The sequence below is a fragment of the Myotis daubentonii genome, chromosome 1 (genome assembly GCF_963259705.1).
Source record: "Myotis daubentonii chromosome 1, mMyoDau2.1, whole genome shotgun sequence".
NCBI lineage: Eukaryota > Metazoa > Chordata > Mammalia > Chiroptera > Vespertilionidae > Myotis > Myotis daubentonii.
Window position 1 is genome coordinate 103,606,742 of NC_081840.1, and position 19,648 is coordinate 103,626,389.

At 38.4% G+C, this 19,648-nt stretch overlaps 1 long non-coding RNA gene and 1 pseudogene across 1 annotated transcript in view; both read left to right on the plus strand.

The window, feature by feature from the left end:
* The window catches only part of LOC132211217 (uncharacterized), a 1,824,365-nt gene that overhangs the window by 1,305,312 nt on the left and 499,405 nt on the right, over positions 1 to 19,648 (plus strand). The window lies entirely within an intron of this gene.
* LOC132228172 (small ribosomal subunit protein uS8-like) lies at positions 11,678 to 12,646 on the plus strand (annotated as a pseudogene).

The window sequence follows — 19,648 nt, forward strand, 5'->3', positions numbered from 1 at the left end:
CATAAGTCAATTATATTCCTCATTAAAGGGCTGAGTCTCCTTTTTCTATGCCCCTAAATGGAATAAAAAGGGAAGATCTTAGTCATCCTATTAAGAGAGAGACTTGTTTCAGTCAACTTGGCAACATAGACCATCTGCCTAGAAGAAACATTTTCTGTAGCACTTGACTTGCACTGTCCTTGCCTAAGCTACCTCTTTTAACTTCTGCTTTACAGCTACCAAGCTCATCTTCCCTCCTCCTTCCCCACAGATCCAAAGTCTGTTCTGCACATGGCTGAGGCTCCCCTGGAAGGATACCATAGAACTGTTGTTTCCTAACTACTTCATAATGATGGTCAAAGTCCATTGCCATAATGTAGTGGTTAATCACAACAATGTGAACATCGCCTTTGTGGCACAGTAAGGGAAACCAAGGAATGTGCATATCCTTGCCAAAATTCGCCAGCCAGTGCACTTTGGAGGTAAACACAAAGTGAGTTTGGGTTTTAGACAAAGTTAGGGAGTGTTGATTTGAGAAACAATGCAGTATCATCAGTCCCCAACCAAATAAGAATGTTTTAATTAAAATAAATTCAACTTATTTAATATGTGTTATAGGAACCCAGAGGGGAAAAGATCACTTCTGACTAGGAAGCTTGGAAGAGCTGCATGAAGTAAGCAGCGATTGAGCAATTTTGAAGATTAGGCAGAATGTGGACAACTCAGACTCATCGGGGAGGGCTGTGGGAGGAGAAATCACTTGGAGCAGCCACAGTGGGAGTAAGTATAAGGCAGGAGAGAAGCTGGGGGAGCAGCTGATGTCTTACCTTGTTTTGTCTGACTTCCATGCCAGGCAATCTAAATTATTCTTTAGATAAAAGGAAGTCATTGAGTTTTTGAGCAAGAAATTGTCCTAATCAGAGCAGAATTCTTAGAAAGGTGAATCTGGAAATAGGAAGGACACAAAGCAGACAGCATCTTGGAGGCTGCTGAGTAATCTCCAAGTGAAGTGAAGGTCTAAGAGTGACAGATGACAGTGGGGCTGGAAGTCATGGACAGATGGTAGAAACAGAACAAAGGATGGGTCAATGTCTTCGATATGAGTTGAACCTGAGGGGTGAGAAAGGAGAGAACTATGAGATCACTGATGTTCTGAGCCCAAAAGACCAAGACAGCTATGTCACCAAGGAACCTATCTTAGACTTGTCTCCTTTGAATAAACAACCAGGCATTCAAGTCGAGCCCTAAAGACAGAACTGCAGAATGAAAAGAGCTAAGAGCCAGAAATGGTGATGAGCAGGGGGATGAAACCTGCATAAGGTAGGAGCCAAAGGCAACCAGCACAATGTTACTCACTTAATAAATATCAATCAATAAGCATCCATTAATTAAATGAATGAGAGTGGAGAAAGGGAGAAAAATATGAATATATATTCATTAGCCTCTGTTACAGCAAAGATTGAACTCAACGAAAGCCAGATACAAATAAAGCCTGGAGAGTATTATAGACCTTAAGAAGCAGGTGCTCCAGAAAGCTTAGTTAAATTGAAGCTATTCCTGCCATCTAGAATTTACTTAAAATAGGCATAATGTGATAAAATTGTATTGTAGAGCATCACTTCCATTAACAAACTATAGCAACCACTTGCAAATCCAAGGATGTTTTGTAAAGTACCAAGAGCACTGCTCTGCTCAATAAATTATGTGATTAGATGAACCTATGGCATTCTGCTAAACCAGTGGAATTTCTGAATCTAAGAACCCAGTCACCCTGCTGCCGGAAGTGGCTTATTGCACAGGATGTCCAATCTTTGGAATCTCTCCTTGAGTAAAAAGTTTCAGTTCATCAACTGTTGTAAATAATTTTGTTTTATGTTTATTTTTCTTCCTGACACTAGCAGCACATTATAGCAGCTAACTTATGAACAATGATTATTTCTCCCAGCACTTGATATTTTCTCTCTCATTTCTTAAGAGGTTGGGTGCCAGTGGAAGAAAAAATTGTGAGTGGGAGAAAAGAAATGGGAAACTGTAATGATATTGACAATGTGTATTTATATAGCAATCTTACATGAAAGAACTTAGAGTGATTTTTAGAACTATTTTATTATACCAGTGTACATGGAAAATATTATAGTATTCATATTATCAATTTATGAGCTTTCTCAGTAAAAATTTCTGTACTCTACCAATAAAGAGTATTATTAAGATGTGAACTCTTAAATCTGAGTCTTCCTTTCATGAATGGTCAGTTTTTTCTAAAACTTCATAGTGAATATATCATCTGAAATGATTTTCACTAACATACCCTTGGCAGGATTAATAATCTGAAGAATCATGGCCTTTCATTTAAAAAAATAATATTTTTGCCACAAGAGTGATGGTGGGAGGTAGGGATAGAAAGGAGGGAATGAGTCAGGCTAGTGGAGATGGGAGTTGTATAGAGAAATCCCACATGCAAAATTTTACTTTTAACTATCTCTCTCTATATATATATAAAAGCCTAAGCGACCGAATGACCAGTTGATCAAATGACCAGTTGATTGAATGACTAGTCAACTGGTCGCTATGACATGCACTGACCACCAGGGTGCAGACGCTCAATGCAGGAGTTGCCCCCTGGTGGTCAGTGCACTCCCACAGCCAATCTCTCTCAGCTGGCCAATTTCCCACAGTCCCTCCCCCTTGACTGGGCAAGATGGCCCTGATCGCCAGCCAGGCCAAGGGACCCCACCTGTGCACAAATTCATGCACCAGGCCTCTAGTTAAAAAAAATAAATGAGAAAAAGGACATTCCACCTCTGTCAGTAGATTTCAGAAATTTCTGAGTTACTCCTCACCTTTTCTCAAGCCAGCTGCCAAGGACAAGGTAAAATGAGTTCTAGCTAATGGAATTCATAAATCATTTATAAAAGTCTGGGCATTTTTCAACTTTAGCATTCTTTTGTGTTGTTCTCAAACAAGTTGGCGGGGAAGGCATTTAAAATCCTTCTCAGCCACTGTCCCCTTCTGGCTGCCACAACCCTCAAAGGAAAAAGGAGACCAGGAATAACAATTCTGCCTTCCTGACCTACCAAATGAGTTCCCCATAGGCAGATGGGAGCAAAGACAGGATCTGGTCAGTTATGAAAAGAGTTAGTGAAGATGAGAAAGCACAGCTCAGACACCCTTCCAGTTAGTTCTCAAATATTCATCAAGATGTTCCTGGAGATAGTCTCCTCAGGGATTCAAAAATAAATAAAGCACACTCCTGCCCTCGATAGAATATATCAAGAGAGGAACTATGAAATTCCCCATTTGTTGCCACTGTTGGGGGTGGGCAGGCCAAGGCCCCTTTGCTTAGGGCCCCTTGTGCTCTTTGCAGTCCTCTCGCTATTTAACCTTCTCGGCATAGGAGACATGACAGGGGAAGAGTACAAATTGTTTATTTTGTCTTGACCCCACTTTTTTTCTCCCCTTCAATGTGTTGCTTCCTGGCCCCTCTCACTAGCCATTTCAGAAACACTATCACCTGGCTCACACTTTCCTCCCTTTTCTCGGTCACTCAACGAGAATACCATGTATTGCATCTTTAACAAGGGATCCTTATTCTAAGGAGGCTGATTTTCTTGCACGACTTATAGAAAGTCAGGTCCTCCTCTACTTTAGAGCCGCCACCACCACCTCAACCTTAATAAGAATTTAAGTGCCTTGACACTTACACTTCAGGCTTTTGGCCTAGTCAGCTCTGGCTGCTATAACAAATTACAAAGACTGAGTTGCTTAAACAACAAACATTTATTTCTCACAGTTCTGGAGGCTGGGCAGTATGAGATCTGGGTGCCAGCACAGTCGGGTTCTGGTGAGGACCTCCTTCTGGTTTGCAGATGGCCACTTTCTTGTGTGTCCTCACATGGCTGAGAACTGAGAGGAAGCAAGCTCTCTCATGTCTCTTCTCATGACACTAATCCCATTCATGAGGGCTTCACCCTCATAACTGAATTACTTCCCAAAGGCCCCTCCTCTTAATGCCAACACTCTGGGAGTTAAAATTTCAACATATGAATTTGGGAGGCGGGGTGGGGGGGAGACACATTCAGTCCATAAGCAGCCTCATTGCTGTTTAAGTATTCCAAGCATTATGAGCTGTGGGGTAAGGCAGTAATGTTGGCGAAAGGTCCTTTCTGGTACCGCTGAAATCACTCCACTCAGCCTGCACTGCCCATTATGATAAACAGTAGCCACATGTGGCTGTTTAAGCTTGAATTAACTAAAGATAAATAAAATTTAGAGTATCAATCACTTTAGCCATATTTCAAGGGCATAGTAGCCACATACGGCTAGTGGCCACCATATTGGACAACAAAAAAAATTTCCATTTTCGCAGAAATTTCTGTTCTGTTGAACAGTCATGCTCTGAACCAGTATTCAAACCATGACTGAGGATCACATTCAAATGTAAAGTTCATGCAATAGCAATTTAATCACATGTAAAAAATCAGCAGCAATAAAAAATTTAAATAATTTATTTTCCCACATGTAAAATAATCAGAGACATTTTTCATTATATAAAAAAGAAATAACATAACAAAGACCTCCTAGATACAGTGAAGACTGAACTGAAACGAGTTAGGGGAAAAAAGCTTATCTTTTAAACAGGATCAGTATTTGGAAATCTATGCAAAGAGGTTCTTCATAATTGTAATAATCCTCACACACAATACTCTAAAATGCACATAAATATTTTAATCTTTCCATTGTTCTTTTAGTGTCTAATAAAAACACACATGGAAAGCCTCCAGTCAATCACATACAGGATTGTGAAGTATAGAAACGAGGAAAAAAGTGAGTAGCATTCAGTGCAAAGAAAGGTCATGTGACAGCCCCTCAAAAAGACCCTTTTGGTGCTGCAGTATGTGAGGAACCTTGTCTGGCTTCTTAAATCCCTGGTTGGTGCTCTTTTTCTCTTTGACAGCAAAGTAATAGCTTTCTCTAACCCAGAACTATCTTGGCTTTCTGTGAGCCTTTCCTGCAGCTTGCCATTGGCGTTGTCAGTGTGGGCTAGTAAAGTTGATGAAGGTGACATCCCGGGATAGAACTGTGAATTGCAAGCCAGTGAAATTTTGAAAATGGCCAGCTTGGTGACTGAAACATATTTTCAACCCTGAGACCCTTCATCCCAACCCCAGTCTGGATCCTTCTCTAGTTCCAACCCATCATTTAATGGAATGACAATATTCAGAAGGGCATAAAGCAGGAAGCTAAGTGTGGATTCTGTAGGATATCCCAGCCTCTTTCTCCCTTCTGCACACTCCAGGTTTTGCCTGATTCCCAAAACTAATTCCCCTTCCCAAGTATGGCCTAGCCTGAGGGCAGCTCAGCACTTATAGTCACACAGAGTCAGCTTTTCCATTTTGAGTATGAGCTAAAATACATCCCAACCACCCTTGTTCTGCCCTACCTACAACCCAACATCAACACTCCAGGTGGCCTATCATCATACCTCAAGAGCAATCATAACAGCAGCAATCAGTCAACACATATTTACTGGTATCCATTGTAAATCCAAACTCTTTGCCTTCATGAAACTTCCAGACAGAAGTACTCTCCTCTTTTAAAATAACAAATTTCAGAGGGAAAAGGGGGGAGGGGAGGAGATTAACAGGGGAACTTACATATATGCATAACCCATGGATACAGACAATAGTGTGGTGAAGGCCTTGGAGCAGTGGGTACAAGGTGTAGTGGGCCAATGGAGAGGGGGGGACAAAAGGACATCTGTAATATTTTCAACAATAAAGATAAATTTTTTAAAAAATAATAAAGTGCAAATGAGAAGAGAGAACAACCTATAGTCATCAGGCTCTAGCCACTGATGACTATCTAAAGCATGTAGACATCAGGCGTTAAGGGTGGGGTTGAGAGACAAAAAGAGCAAAATGGACAAAAAAGGAGGGAGAGTAAAATGTTGATGGTATTAGAGGCTCTGAAAAGAGAGGAAGAAGGTGCCTGAAGGTCCCCTTGGCACAACCATGGTTAAGTGCACAGCTTGGATCTTCCCCATTCCACTGTCAAAAAGCTTCTAGATGTTAATTAGCTTCTTTTTCTTCCTTAGTTTTCTCCTTAATTTTGTTCACTTCCACAAATACTTATACATGTATCACTTAGAACATCCATTAATTCTCTAAAATTCACATAATTACACACAAGTACTATAGATAGAATATTTATGTTCCTCCAAAAGTCATATACTAGTATATGTTAAAACCTAACTCCCAGAGTGATGATATTAAGAGCTGGGGCCTCTGAGAGGTGGATTAAGTTCTGATGGTGGAGTCTCGTGAATGGGATTAGTGTCCTGATAAAAAAGGCCTCAGAGAGCTTCCTGGCCCCCTTCTGCCCTTTGAGGACAGCCAACCAGAAAGTGATTCTGTCAGCACCTTGATCTTGAACTTTCCAGCCTCCAGAACCGTGAGAAATACATTTCTGTTCCTTATAAGCTAACTGGCTATATTATTTTGTTATAAAAGCTGGAACAGACTAAGACAATACATATTCTCTTTGTCATACTCTCCTCATGAACAGAAGTACCCACCATTTTTGGCACCAACTCTAAGATCTATGTCATGCTCTCAGGAAGAGGTGTCAGGACAAAGCTGATTGGTTGGGAGTTACTGCAACATTTTCTTGTCTTCCAGGCCGGATGGGAACATTGTATTGAAAAATATAAACAGCGCTGAGCAAATCTCCAAGCTTGCAAGGAAAGGTAGGCAGGACCAGCTACTCATCCGCTCTGTGACTCCGCCAAGATGACAGTTTTAATTGAACTTGGCAGATGAGCTAATTATGGACTGAAAAAGTTAGCACTGAGGTTGCAATGAATAACACTTTTTATTTTATTTTTTTTTGGGAAACACAGCACACAGGTGACATTCTTATACAATTTAAGTGTTTTTTCAAGGGTTTGGAAAGATATTTAAAGCAAAAGTGTTCCAGATAAAGGTGAAGGGAAAAGAAAAAGTGTATGTGTGCAACTGTGAAGGTTGAGTGGTGAGCAGGAAATGGAGTTCAAAGGAGGCAGAATAATGGCTTACAAAAGGCAGCAATAAGTGGGAAGGAACAATTAATTGAATCAGTCTGTTAAGGCTCAAAGCAGTCTGATAGAAAGACGACGTAATATCCTGATTCCCGAGTTAGGTTCCCAAATCTTTCATATGACTGATAATTAAAGCCAGCTCTTGAGAAATAAATTCATTCATTTGTGTATTCAAAAGGGGAACACAGTTAACCCTTTGACCTTACTCCAAACTTTTTTTTTTTTTTTGGGGGGGGGGGGGGCAGGCGCGCAGGGGTAAATTCTTTAAGATCCTAAAAAAAAAAAAAAAAAAAAAAAAAAAAAAAAAAAAATTTGAAAGCACTCTGTATAACCAGGATGAATTTGAGATCCTAATGAAAGGACCAGGAAACAACCTTCACTTCCAAATGTTTGGCCACATCCTATACAACCCCCAAAGTTTGCTTTTGAAGATTCAACTGCTAGCTTTAGCATGGACTTCAGAGAGTCTTACTGATGATATTGTCATGTTTTCTATTTCTTTCTCCATTTTGTTACCCAACATTTATATTTTCAGACGCACATATACATACACTAACACCACCAGGAATTTGGGCAGGAACAGGACAACTAGCCCTACTACAGTGAACAGGGTTGAAAAACAGGCCAATTGTTTGGATCCCAGAATGGAAAACAGATACACATTCAGCCAGCACTCCCACCCTAGCTCTGAACTTTGAGAAACCTAGACTACCAGAGGAAGACTGGCCCTGGTCTCTGTCAAAATAGTTACTAGCATAATCATGCGGAATGTTAAAGAGCAGTTTTTAAACTGGATAATGGCTCCACCTCTACTACTGGGGAGGTGAATTATTCAAGTTTTTTGATTTAGAACAAAATAAATGAGAAAAGAGCCATTAAACTACATGGTATTGGCATTTGAGAAATGAAAAATAAAAAAGTTTTTTATTGAAGAGGAATTTTACTCTCTGCTTCCAGGAATAGTCAAGGGCTCTCCCTCCCCCCATCAATAAGAAGCACAAGATGGCACCAATGTCAGAAGAAACAATGGAGAAGGCATGGCACTGTTGGTAGGTGGGGGGAAAATGCCAGCTGAGAAGAACAGCTGAAAGCCATCATCTCTACTAGTAAGTCTGTGAATGTGGGTTCCATATTCTGAACAGCTGAGAGTAGGGCACAAAGCCAAAGGCATGAAGAGCCCAGGGAGCGGAACAGCCCCCTAGTTAGTGGCCAATATCCATCAGAATCACCTGTTGCCAAGCATGAGCCAGTGGAGGTAATGGGGTCTCAAGCTCAGACATTCTGATTTAGTAGGTCTGGGGAGGGGGCAATAAATTTGCATACCTAGCAAACACCCGGGTGCCGCCAATGATGCTGGTTCTGGAGATAGATGCATTTCTACAAGAGAGTTTGGTTAGCATTCAAAACTGTAATATTATGGGAAACTCAGTCTCCATGTTCCTTTAACAGGCAATGCAATAGCATATAGCAGGTCCTCAAATAACATCGTTTCATTATCACTGATAAAATGCCATAGGAACTTAAATCTTGTTCATATCAATTTAGTCTGATATGTCATTTCTCTGCAGTTCCAACAATCTATGGGTGACATTAAGTGAGGACATACTGTATTCTTTTACATTTCTTGGTAGGAAATGATGTTGACTTGCTTGCAGGTGAGAAGCATCATCAGTCCAGTGGGCCCAAGTTTCCAAGAACCAGGGGGAAAGGCTCATTGCCAATTGTTGGTTCTTTGTGACAGAATCATCTCTGTCACAAGGGTCATATTGAGAAGTGTTTGGTTCAAATATATACACAGCATTTTGAACCCTTCTCTAAATGAATAGAAAGCTTTGGTATTCTGTTTTTTCACTTCTTGATGTTCTCAGGGTTATTTTGTTTTGTTTGTTTTGTTTTGTTTATAACCCTCACCGGAGAATATGTTTTTTATTGAGTTTAGAGAGAGGAGAGAGAGGGGGGGAGAAAGAGAAGGAAACATCGAGGTGAGAGAGAAACATTGGTCAGTTTCCACCCATATGCACCCCGCCTGAGAATCAAACCCAAAACCCTTTGGTGCACGGGACAATGCTCCAAATAACTGAACCAAATCAGCCAGGTCTGTTCTCAGTTTTTAAGACAAAATTCAAGATATCCCTGAATATTATGCTAGGATGTTTTTTTCCCCTTCTTCACAGCAATGTTTTTTTATCTAGGCCTATTAAAGTCCTTGGAGACTTCTGAACACCTGTCAAGACAACTGAGAATCACATTAGCTCTGGAAAGAGAGCTGAGGTTAGTCAACACGTTGGCTTTGTTTGGTGTTGAACTTGCTTTGGTAGTGATGGGATCAGGTGGTCTCAAAGGGAAATTGCAGGATATACACAATACATTCAGCTAAAAAGTCAATGACTCCCAGACAGGTATATTCTGTTTGGCCATCTAAAAATTGTGTCCCCAGATGATTTGAGTGAGACAGCCACTTTACCTAGTGGTTGAAAAGCCTTACTTCCACTGTAAAACAATTTCAGCACTTGTTCATTAAATTTAAATTTAAGACATCAAAGAGGATTTGCAAATCTGGAAAACATTTATGAAAAATTTAAATGGGGTGTCACTTTGGCAGTGTAAGTGGCATGAACTGTTTGATTTTCAACTATTTGCAGATGTATCTGACTCTGGGATTAATGCATGTATATTCCAGAAGAAATTGTATATGCAAAGTTTTGACCAAATTTGTCTGGAAGAGAAAAATATATGTAGTATGGAACTATTCTCCTGTATGTAGTATGTGCCTGTTTGTGTATATGAGAAAAGAGAAACATTTTTTTTTCATTGTTTTATAACTCTTTTTTTAAAAAAAAATCAGCTTTCCTTTTTTTATTTTTTAAAATATATTTTTATTGATTTCAGAGAGGAAGAGAGAGAGAGAGAGAGAGAAACATCAATGATGATAGAGAATCATTGATCAGCTGCCCCCTGCACACCCTCTACTGGGGATTGAGCCTTCAGCCCCAGCATGTGCCCTTGACCAGAATCAAATCTGGGACCCTTCAGTCCACAGGCCTATGCAATATCCACTGAGCCAAATTGGCGAGAGCTGTTTTATAGCTCTTGATATAAATTATGCATCAAAAAATTTAAGAACTTAATGTTCTATTCTCATTTTGTTCAGAATTCCTGAGTTCCAAAGTTGCCAAATTCTTGCTTTCTTGGTTCATATTTACTTTTAAGAACTTCCTTTATATAACATCTGGTAATTGGTCACACCAGACAATACCAAAAGACAATACAAGCTGAAACATATCTCAATGTAGGTCCTCTACAAGTCTAGAAGTTTTCCCAAAAATTGTTTTTATTTTTATTGTAGGTTCCAGCAAATGAATGACTCAGAGCTTCAATCCTTGACGGGAAGTTGGTGAGGAAGAGAAAGTTCAAGTCTTAGCTAGAATACTTTGAAAAATTAAGTGTTTTCTGTAACTCTTATTTTAGTTCTTGATTATGTCACTTTGTATTTCTAAAATGATTTTATGTGACTTACATAATATTTCAAAAACAAGCCAAGAAAATGAGGAAAAATAAAAAGTGATTGTCATAAGTACTCTATTAGAAGTCTCCTGTTTATGGGGATCTGCATTTTTTAGCAGCCAAGGCAGAGAAGGAAACACTTTTTGAAACTATTTTAAAAAAATGAATTTTTTAAGAAGAGAATAATTAGTTTTAGTACTGGTACTGAGACCTAAGTAAAAAATTTTACATGGCTCAGTGGGGAGAGAATACTCTGTAATATTCTCAACATCTTTCTTGCATGATATAATTCAGGCAGTTGTCCCTGGGTATTATCTTGAAATCAAACCTTTGAAAATGTTGAACAATGCTCCCCATGCCTCATTCTGCATATCACTTGAAGAACAATTTGGGAAGAGTTGGAATAGTTTGGATGGAATTAAGTTTTACATTCGCAAAGCACACCTCTGACTTTAAAAGTCTTGTTTTCTTTTACTTACCAGAATAATCTGTGACATGTAGATCTCAAAGCACCTTTCCAAATGTCCTGATCCCATATAAATTCTGCACTTTTTCATCTCTATGTCAATGCTTGCTGTTTCCTCCAGTGGAAATATTTCTCTGATCTCACCCCAAATGAGGCTCCAATCCCACTGAGTGTTCAAGGCCACTCAACTGTGCATCCCACACATCAATTAGAACAATATCTTCTCCAAAGTTGAAGTTCAATTAATATTGAATGGAAGAGTGAATAAATGTCCATCTTGGAATGTTCTCTTGGCTGCATTATGGAAGAAAATAAAACATTTTTTTGTTTTTCATTATTTAACTCAATCTTTTTTGCCTACTTTGGCTCTTCTTAGAAACCAAAAAGAAAAGCTTTCATATGTGACCCTTCACAGGAGGCAAAAAACCTTTCAAGCGGGCCACGTGTCATATCCTCCTAAGACATCCTCGCTTTACACCACGAATCAGAGCACCGGTGCCGGGCAAGCTTAGTCATGACCCTGGGAAATCTACCGGATGAACATTTGCTCAAGATTTTGAGACCAGGCAGCTTGGCATCAGAGCAGTGGCTCAGTTAGGAGAGAAGCATTGGGAGCATCATTTGCTCTTCACCTGCCTGCTATTACGGGGGCAATGACACCACAGGATACTGCCATTTATCAGAGGGAAATAGCCTGGTAATAGAAGGAGAACTAGACCTCATTAAGATGAAATAGTGTCTGATATCCTTGAGTCAGACAAAAGAGAACATGAAATTGATGTGGTCAGCGTTCCTGCCAAGCTGCATTTGAAAAGAATCAAACAAAGTGGCAATTGACAGCACTTTAGGAGAAAAATACCCACAAGTGAAACTGAAGCATGTTGAATGTAAACCTCTAGTCTTAAGTGCATTCAAATAAGACTTTGCATTTGATTTTCTTCCACACTGAGATCATTCAGAACAAATCTATAAAAGAAACGAGGTGTATACATTTAATATGTTCTTGTCAAAGTCCTACAGCAAAAGGTGGTGATAGGATTAGTTTAATTCACACACTCTCATCCTCCTGAAATCAGTATGGACATGTTTCTAGTGTTGAAAAGATAAAAAGTGTTTCATGAAAAGGGGTGGAGAAGGACAGCTGGTGACTCCTGACTTGGAGAAGAATATTACTGTCACTGGCCACAGTCCTCAAAGATCCTTAACTATTGCATAAAAAGGATATCACCTCTTTCTGCCATCTTTCCATGCTGCCATAAGGACTGGTGCTTTGGAGAGTATCAGCAATGCCGAAAGGAGAGGCAAAGTCCAAATTCTTATTAGGGTGTGCTCCAACATCATCCCCCAGTTGACGATGAAACATGGTTACCTTGGCAAATTTGAAGTTATTAAGGACGACAGAGCTGGGGAAATTGTTGTGAAACTCACAGGCAGGTTGAACAAGTGTGGAGTAATCAGCTCCATATTTGATATAACTCAAAGATCCAGAAAAAGGGCAGAATAACCTGTTTCCGTCCCATCAGTCTGGTTTCATTGTACTGACAACCTCAGCTGGCACCATGGACTATGAAGAAGCAAGATAAAAACACACAGGAGGGAAAATCCTGGGATTCTTTTTCTAAGTATGTAATACATAAATGCACAAAAAATTAAACAATAAAAAATAAAAAGAATATCAGTTATCTAAAGTTACTTTTCTGTCTGGCACCTCCCAAAACTATAGATAAAATGGAGGTATCTGTTTACAGTGCGCTTTAGCTAGAGAGCTTCAACGTCTCTAAGCATAAAAGCCTTTATTCGCATGATAGTCCATATTCTCGGTGGCTTCAGAGGAAGATAGTCAGCATGCTCTTGTCTGAGAAGCAACTGGCAGCTAGTGGCCTTTTAGTCCATGTCAGGTTTGGTATTGCTTGTTGCTGTTTTGTCTTATTTATTAACAGAAGAAAACTTGATCATTTTTTCCCAAAGTATTGTCCATAGATACTACCCTTTGTCTCCCACACAGGGAGCATCTCCAACCTTCCAACCTTTTTATTTTTTTTTAATATACTTTTATTGATTTCAGAGAGGAAGGGAGAGGGAGAGAGAAAAACATCAATGATTACAGAGAAACATTGATCAGCTGCCTCCTGCACTCCCCCTACTGGGGATTGAGCTCACAACCTGGGCATGTGCCCTGCCAGGAATCTAACCATGACCTCCAAGTTCATAGGTTGACGCTCAACCACTGAACAACACTGGCTGGGCCCATCTCCAACCTTTTATCTCCCCACCCTTGCTATGTTTCTAAAACAACCAAAGAGCAGCATTGGACTGAGGAAGCAGGCTTTAGTCTCCTGGGGGTGCTACAGGGGTCAAATCTATTCTGGAGATTCAACCTTAAAAGGCTGGCACCAATGCCTCTTCCCCCTTTCCTGGTTGTGAATTATTTTTAAAGTGAGAAATTTATGGACTTGAAATAATGTGAAGCCACATTTTTTTAAAAGCATGAACATATAGTCTACTTCTTAATTCTGAAAATATCAAGTTAAATACATCTATATGTGGTAGATACTGCAGTTTTAAAAAATAAATTTCTTATTAGACTATTTCCCTAGAACAGAATGTTTGTTGCATAGAATAAATCTTTAGAGACCTTATTGGACATACAGCTCTTCTCCAGCCAACTGTGACAACAATAACAAAGGGTCAAGTTCTTGCTGTGGGAAAAGGCAAAGCAAACAAAAAAGTGCAATATGTTCCTTACAGAGATTTGCTTTGAAATATGATCCATAATAATTGCAAAAGAGGGAATTACTTTCCAGTAATTCTTTAGAAAACTACCTCATCTGAAAAGTAATTTTAAAGTAAGAAATAATGGACTTTTCTAATTGTAATCTTCTCAAAATAAATAAAATCTTTTCACAGGGTAAAGGGGCAATGTGGTCAAGGACCAAACAATGAAGTGACAGTGCAGGGCCTCCAGGTTACCAGGACGCCATGAGTCAGTTACTGAAATTTTCCGATCCAGCTTTCTCTACTTGCAAGGTGAGATTCAACAACTGACTTCTCGGAGACTGACAAAAAGTCACCATAATAACAATAACATGAAGAAAGCTTCTATTGAAAAATTTTGAACTTTGTGAATACCTAAATCATAGCATCCAAACTATTGTAAGGAAGTGCATTAAGAGAATCATTTTTCTAACTTTGACTTTCCTGGTAAATTTTTTCTAAGGAGAATTTCAATGAGTAACAGGATTAAAAATATTTTCCAGATTCTAGAGATAAAATAAATACGGTGTATGTGATGATGGCAGGATGAGAGGAACAGCAAGGAGCCCCATGCTGACCTGCTCCGACCCCTCTGCCAACACACCCCTATGAAGTTATTTTTCAGTCAAGAGGAGATAACAGAGTTTACTCCAAAAGTGGTGCTGGGATCAGAAACAAGCAAGCACTACAAAAAGTTAATTTTTACTGCAAAATATGAACATTTCACTTGCCCTATGTTTAGCATAGAGCAGAGACTTATTAATGAACTCTGTGTTTATGGGGGAGTTTTTGTATATGAGTTAGAAAAGAAATGTGAGAACCCCACAAATAGAAAAACCTACCCATTTCTCACAATCACATATTCTTGATGTATTTAATCTTTTGCAATGATTCCCATAGCAACTCCTCCTGGTGGTAGCAGAACTGAAGGCTACTCAAGTCTTGAAACCCAGTCCTGCCCTGAGCAGTTTTTTTTTTTTCTTTCTCTCCTTCTTTTCATTTACTTGCTTATATTAAATCTGGGCTATCTTAGAACTCTTTTTGCATTGGCCCTCAGAATCCAACCAGAGGTAAGAATATGAGATCCTTTCTCATGTTAAAGACAAAATATGTTATTTTTGTTTGTTTTGCTTTTGATTTTCAAAGCAGAGGCTCTGATTCATTTACATGTTCCCTCTCTTCATCACCACTTACAAATTCCTTAACAGCACTTACAAACCTGAGGAGGTGCTTCTTAAGGGGGTATTAATTAAAACTTGTTCCTAAAGAGTGAAAATATCACCTCTGCTCTGCCTTCAGTTCCAAGGTGATCAGGAAATCAAGAAGCTGAAAACTCCATGTAAAAATTCATGGGGTGACACAGGCAGCTTTTGTAATGGCAGCTTTGGGACTATATACTGCTTAAGAATTCAAATGGTAGGACATATTTCCCATTTCCTCCCTTCAATTTGTTTCTGCCCCCAGATACTACCAGCTCTAAGGAGTGGGCTCAGGAGTCGAAAATCAAATATTATTATTAATCACTGTAATTACTTTTCTTGGCCCAACTGTGGAACTGGGACACAAACCAAATTCTCTTGAGTGCAGTCTTAACTAAAACATGTTGCTAAGCCACCATTACCTCATCCTTAGTCATCTACAACAAATATTACTGCAACTTTTTTTTTCTAAAATGTAATTGAAATTGTTGGTTTAGATACATTTAACTCATACAAGACAAGGTTTATAGCACTTTTCCCTAAAGATGGAGAAAAGTCTTATTTCTAACTCTTAAATATCCCAAAGACTTAAATGTAAATAAAACTAGTTCAAAAATTGATTATGTACATTGGTATGAGAATACACTTCTGTTTGCCAGTTGAGGAAAATTACAATTTTAGAGTTAATAATACTTAAATACCTTGTTTGAAATTATAGCAGTTAGGAGAGGAAAGAAGAAAGAGAGAGAGAGAGAGAGTGAGAGAGAAACATCAATTAAGAGAGAGAATCATTGATCGGCTACCTCCTGCACATCCCCTACTGGGGATCTAGACCACAACCCAGGCATGTGCCCTTGCCTGGAATCGAACCCAGAACCCTTCAATCCATAGATCAACGCTCTATCCACTGAGACAAACCAACTAGGGCTAGCAGTTTATACTTCTAATATCTTAGTGGTACATTCTATTTTCTGATAAAGGTACATGTATAATCCTCCATTAAGGTGCCATTCACATTGAAAAAATCATAGACTTGTGTATATATTATGACCATTTTCCAGCAAATATTCTTTTGATCTTAAACAAATAAAAAAACAGCATATTATGAAAATTTTCTGAAGAAAGTATGCTTTTTTTGTAATTTGCACAGAAGCAAATACTAAATATATTAAATGCATTCCATTTAAAGCCACCAATATGGGTTATAAAATTTACCAAAGTATTTATGGTCAAATGAAACTACTGGTTATGTTGTGCTATGCTCAACAACTATTAGAAAGATTGTATTTTCAACCAGTGAATTTACTATCAGGTAGTCAAGTTGAGACCATTTGTCTGCAACATTTTGACCATGTATTTATATGTCACTGTAGACTTAGCTTAATGGGTGTCAAGAAACCAAAACTTTTATTTCTCTGAGCTAGAATTCTTATATAATTTGGGGCACATCAATTTACCCCATCCCCTTTAGTTTCCTCACCTAAAAAATTATTATAGAATCTCTAAGGTCTCTTTGATTATATGTTTTATAAGATTCTAAATTTGATTCACTGACACTTTTAAGAATGTGTGATTGAACTATAATAAAAAGACATCGCCTTTAAAAAAGTTAGTATTTTGTAAGTCAAACGGCAGCATATGAGACCTTCAAATAAGTCAACTCCTATTTTCTTTCTTGAAAAACATATATTGAAAGATAATTGACATACAATAAGGTACACATAATTAAAGTTATGATTTGATAAATTTTTATTTATGATATACCTAGCATCACCACAATCAAGATAACGAACACATCTATCACCCAGGTAAATTCTTCATGCTCCTTTATAATCCCTCCTTCTTGTCCCTCCTCTCCTCCAACCCCATTTCAATCTCCCACTGATCTGCCTTATTTCACTACAGATTACTTTGTATTTTCTAGAATTTTATATAAATACAACAATATAGTATAAATTCTTTTTTGTCTGGATTTCATTACTCGGTATAATTATTTTGAGACTCATTTTCTTGCAAATATCAATACATAGTAACCCATTCTTTTTTATTGCTGAGCAGTATTTGATTATGTGGAGATACCAGAGTTTGTTTATCCATTCAGCTATTGATAGACATTGCAGTTGTTTCCAGTTTTGGATTATTATAAATAAAGCTACTAGGAACATTTGTGTATAATCTTTGAACATATATTTTCCTTTCTAAGAGTAGAGTTGTTGGAACATATAGTAGGTGTACTTTTAACTTCTTAAGAAACTTACAGTCTGTTTCCAAAGGGGTTTTTTTATGTGCATGCCCACAAGCAAAACATGAGAGTTCCAGTTGCTCCAATTTCTTGCCAACATTGGTATCCTCAGTCTTTTTAATTTTAGACATTCTAATTGGTGCCCAGTGATATGTAATTGTGGTTTTAATTTGTATTTCCTTACTTTCAGCATGTTTTCATGAGCTTATCTGCCATCCATCTATCTCATTGGTGAAATGTCTATTAAAATCTCATGCTAATTTGGTTTTTGGTTATTTATCTTCTGATTACTAAGTGGTGAAACTTCATTATATATTCTGAATGCAATTCTGCCCATCAATGGATGTCTTTTCTTTCTCTTTACCATGCTTTCTAAGAGCAGAGTTCTTAAATTAGTGAGCTCTAATTTATTAAATTTACTAGAGGCCTGGTGTATGAAAATTCATGCACTGGAGTGGGGGGTCCCTCAGCCTGGCCTGCCCTCTCTCACTGTCTGGGAGCTTCAGGGGTGGGAGATGACCCAACGATCAGGGGAAGACCACCCCCATCACACCTCTGCTGCTGCCACTGCCGGCAGCGCAAGCCTCAACCAGCCCTGGTTACCTGAGCCTCAGGCAATCCTGGGTGGCTGGGCAGCCGCCATCTGAGGCTTGCCTGTGCCTCAGGCCAGCCTTGACGGGCTGGGAGGCTGAGGGGGCAGGGGACTCCTGAGGCAGGCGCATGGCAGGGCTGAGGAGACTGGACACCGCCATCTTATGGCTGTGGGTGCCACCATCTTTGAGGGCATGGCAGTCAATTACCATATTCCCTCCTGATTGGCTGTGGGCGCCATCATCTTTGAGGGCAGGGCAGTCAATTAGCATATTCCGTCCTAATTGGCTGTGGGTGCTGCCATCTTTGCGACAGTGTGAGGGTCAATTAGCATATTCCCTCTTCATTAGATACTATTTCTTTTATGAATTGTGCTTTTGATGTTATATGTAAATAGTGTTTGCCTAACCAAACATCACAGATTTTCTTCTATAATGATAGACATTTTCTTCTACAAGCTTTATGATTCTTTTATATTTAAGTCTGTGATCTACTTAGAGTTAATTTGTTTATATGGTTCAAAGTATGAACTGATGTTTACTTTTGCACATATGACTATCCAATTGTTCCAGTAAAGTTAGCTGGAAAGGCTATCCATTATCCCCTGAATTGCCTTTACAACTTTATCAAAAATGTATTGACCATATATATGTGTCTGTCTGTTTATGGACATTCTTTGAGATTTATCTTTTTATCCTTGCAGTTGTATCAATTTTTGCTTCCTATATTTTGAAGTTTTGTTATTAGATGCATTAATTCTTATAATGGTGTGCTCCATAATGAATTGATCCAGTTTTCATTATGAAATGACCTTCTTTATCCTGGTAATATTCTTTGCTCTAAAAACTTGTTCATCTGATATTAATATAGCCATTGAAACTTTCTTGTGATCATTGTTAGCATGATATATCTTCTTCCATACAGTTTACTTTTATAGTTAAACTGTATTTCTTCCAGACAGTATATAGTTATCCTTGCTTTTTTTTTTTCCATTTTCCAGTTTTTGACTTAATTGTAGTGTTAGGCAATTGCAATTTAATGTACTTTCAGAAATGATTTAGTTATATGTACTATATCACTATTTATTTTTTTATTTGTCTCATTAAATAGTTGAATTATAGCTATTGTTTTATTATGTATTTGTATCTGTCCCATCTTTTTCTTGCTCCCTTTTTCTTTTTTCTCTGCTTTCTTTTGGATTAGGATTTTACTAATTCTCTTATTTATTTTAAAACTATTGATTACTCTGTGTCAGACATTGCCCTAGACACTGAAAATATGACTGTGAGTAAAACAGAAAAAATTCCTGTCTTCTGAGACTTATCCTGTAGTGGGAGAGATAACAACGTGACCAGATGGCTAGAGTAGGATATACAAGGAAGAAATTTAACTAAGAGGTTCAGTCAAAGGTCAGATCACATAAGTTTTTGTAGATCATGGTAGGTGTTTGGATTTTATTCTCTGTGTGAAGAGAAGCTACTGACAGGTTTTGAGTATGAAAGTAACATGATTTGGTTTATATTTTTAAAGAATCCTTCTGGCACTATGTGCCAAAGGTAGAATAGAAACAGAAAGTGCAACTGAGAGACTATTGCAGTTTGCTGGGGAGAGAGATGAAGCAGTTCAGATGGTAAGTGGTTGTGGTTGGATTCTGGCTATATTTTTTAAGGTAGAATTCATAGAACCTAATAATCAATTGGATTTGGGAAAGGAAAGAGAAATTGGGATCATTTCTAGGTTTTTATCTGAGCAACTGCATGAAAGATGATGCCACTTGCTACAGATGATCGGGTTTAGACATATTAAGTTTGGGATGTGTACTAGATATTCAAATGAAG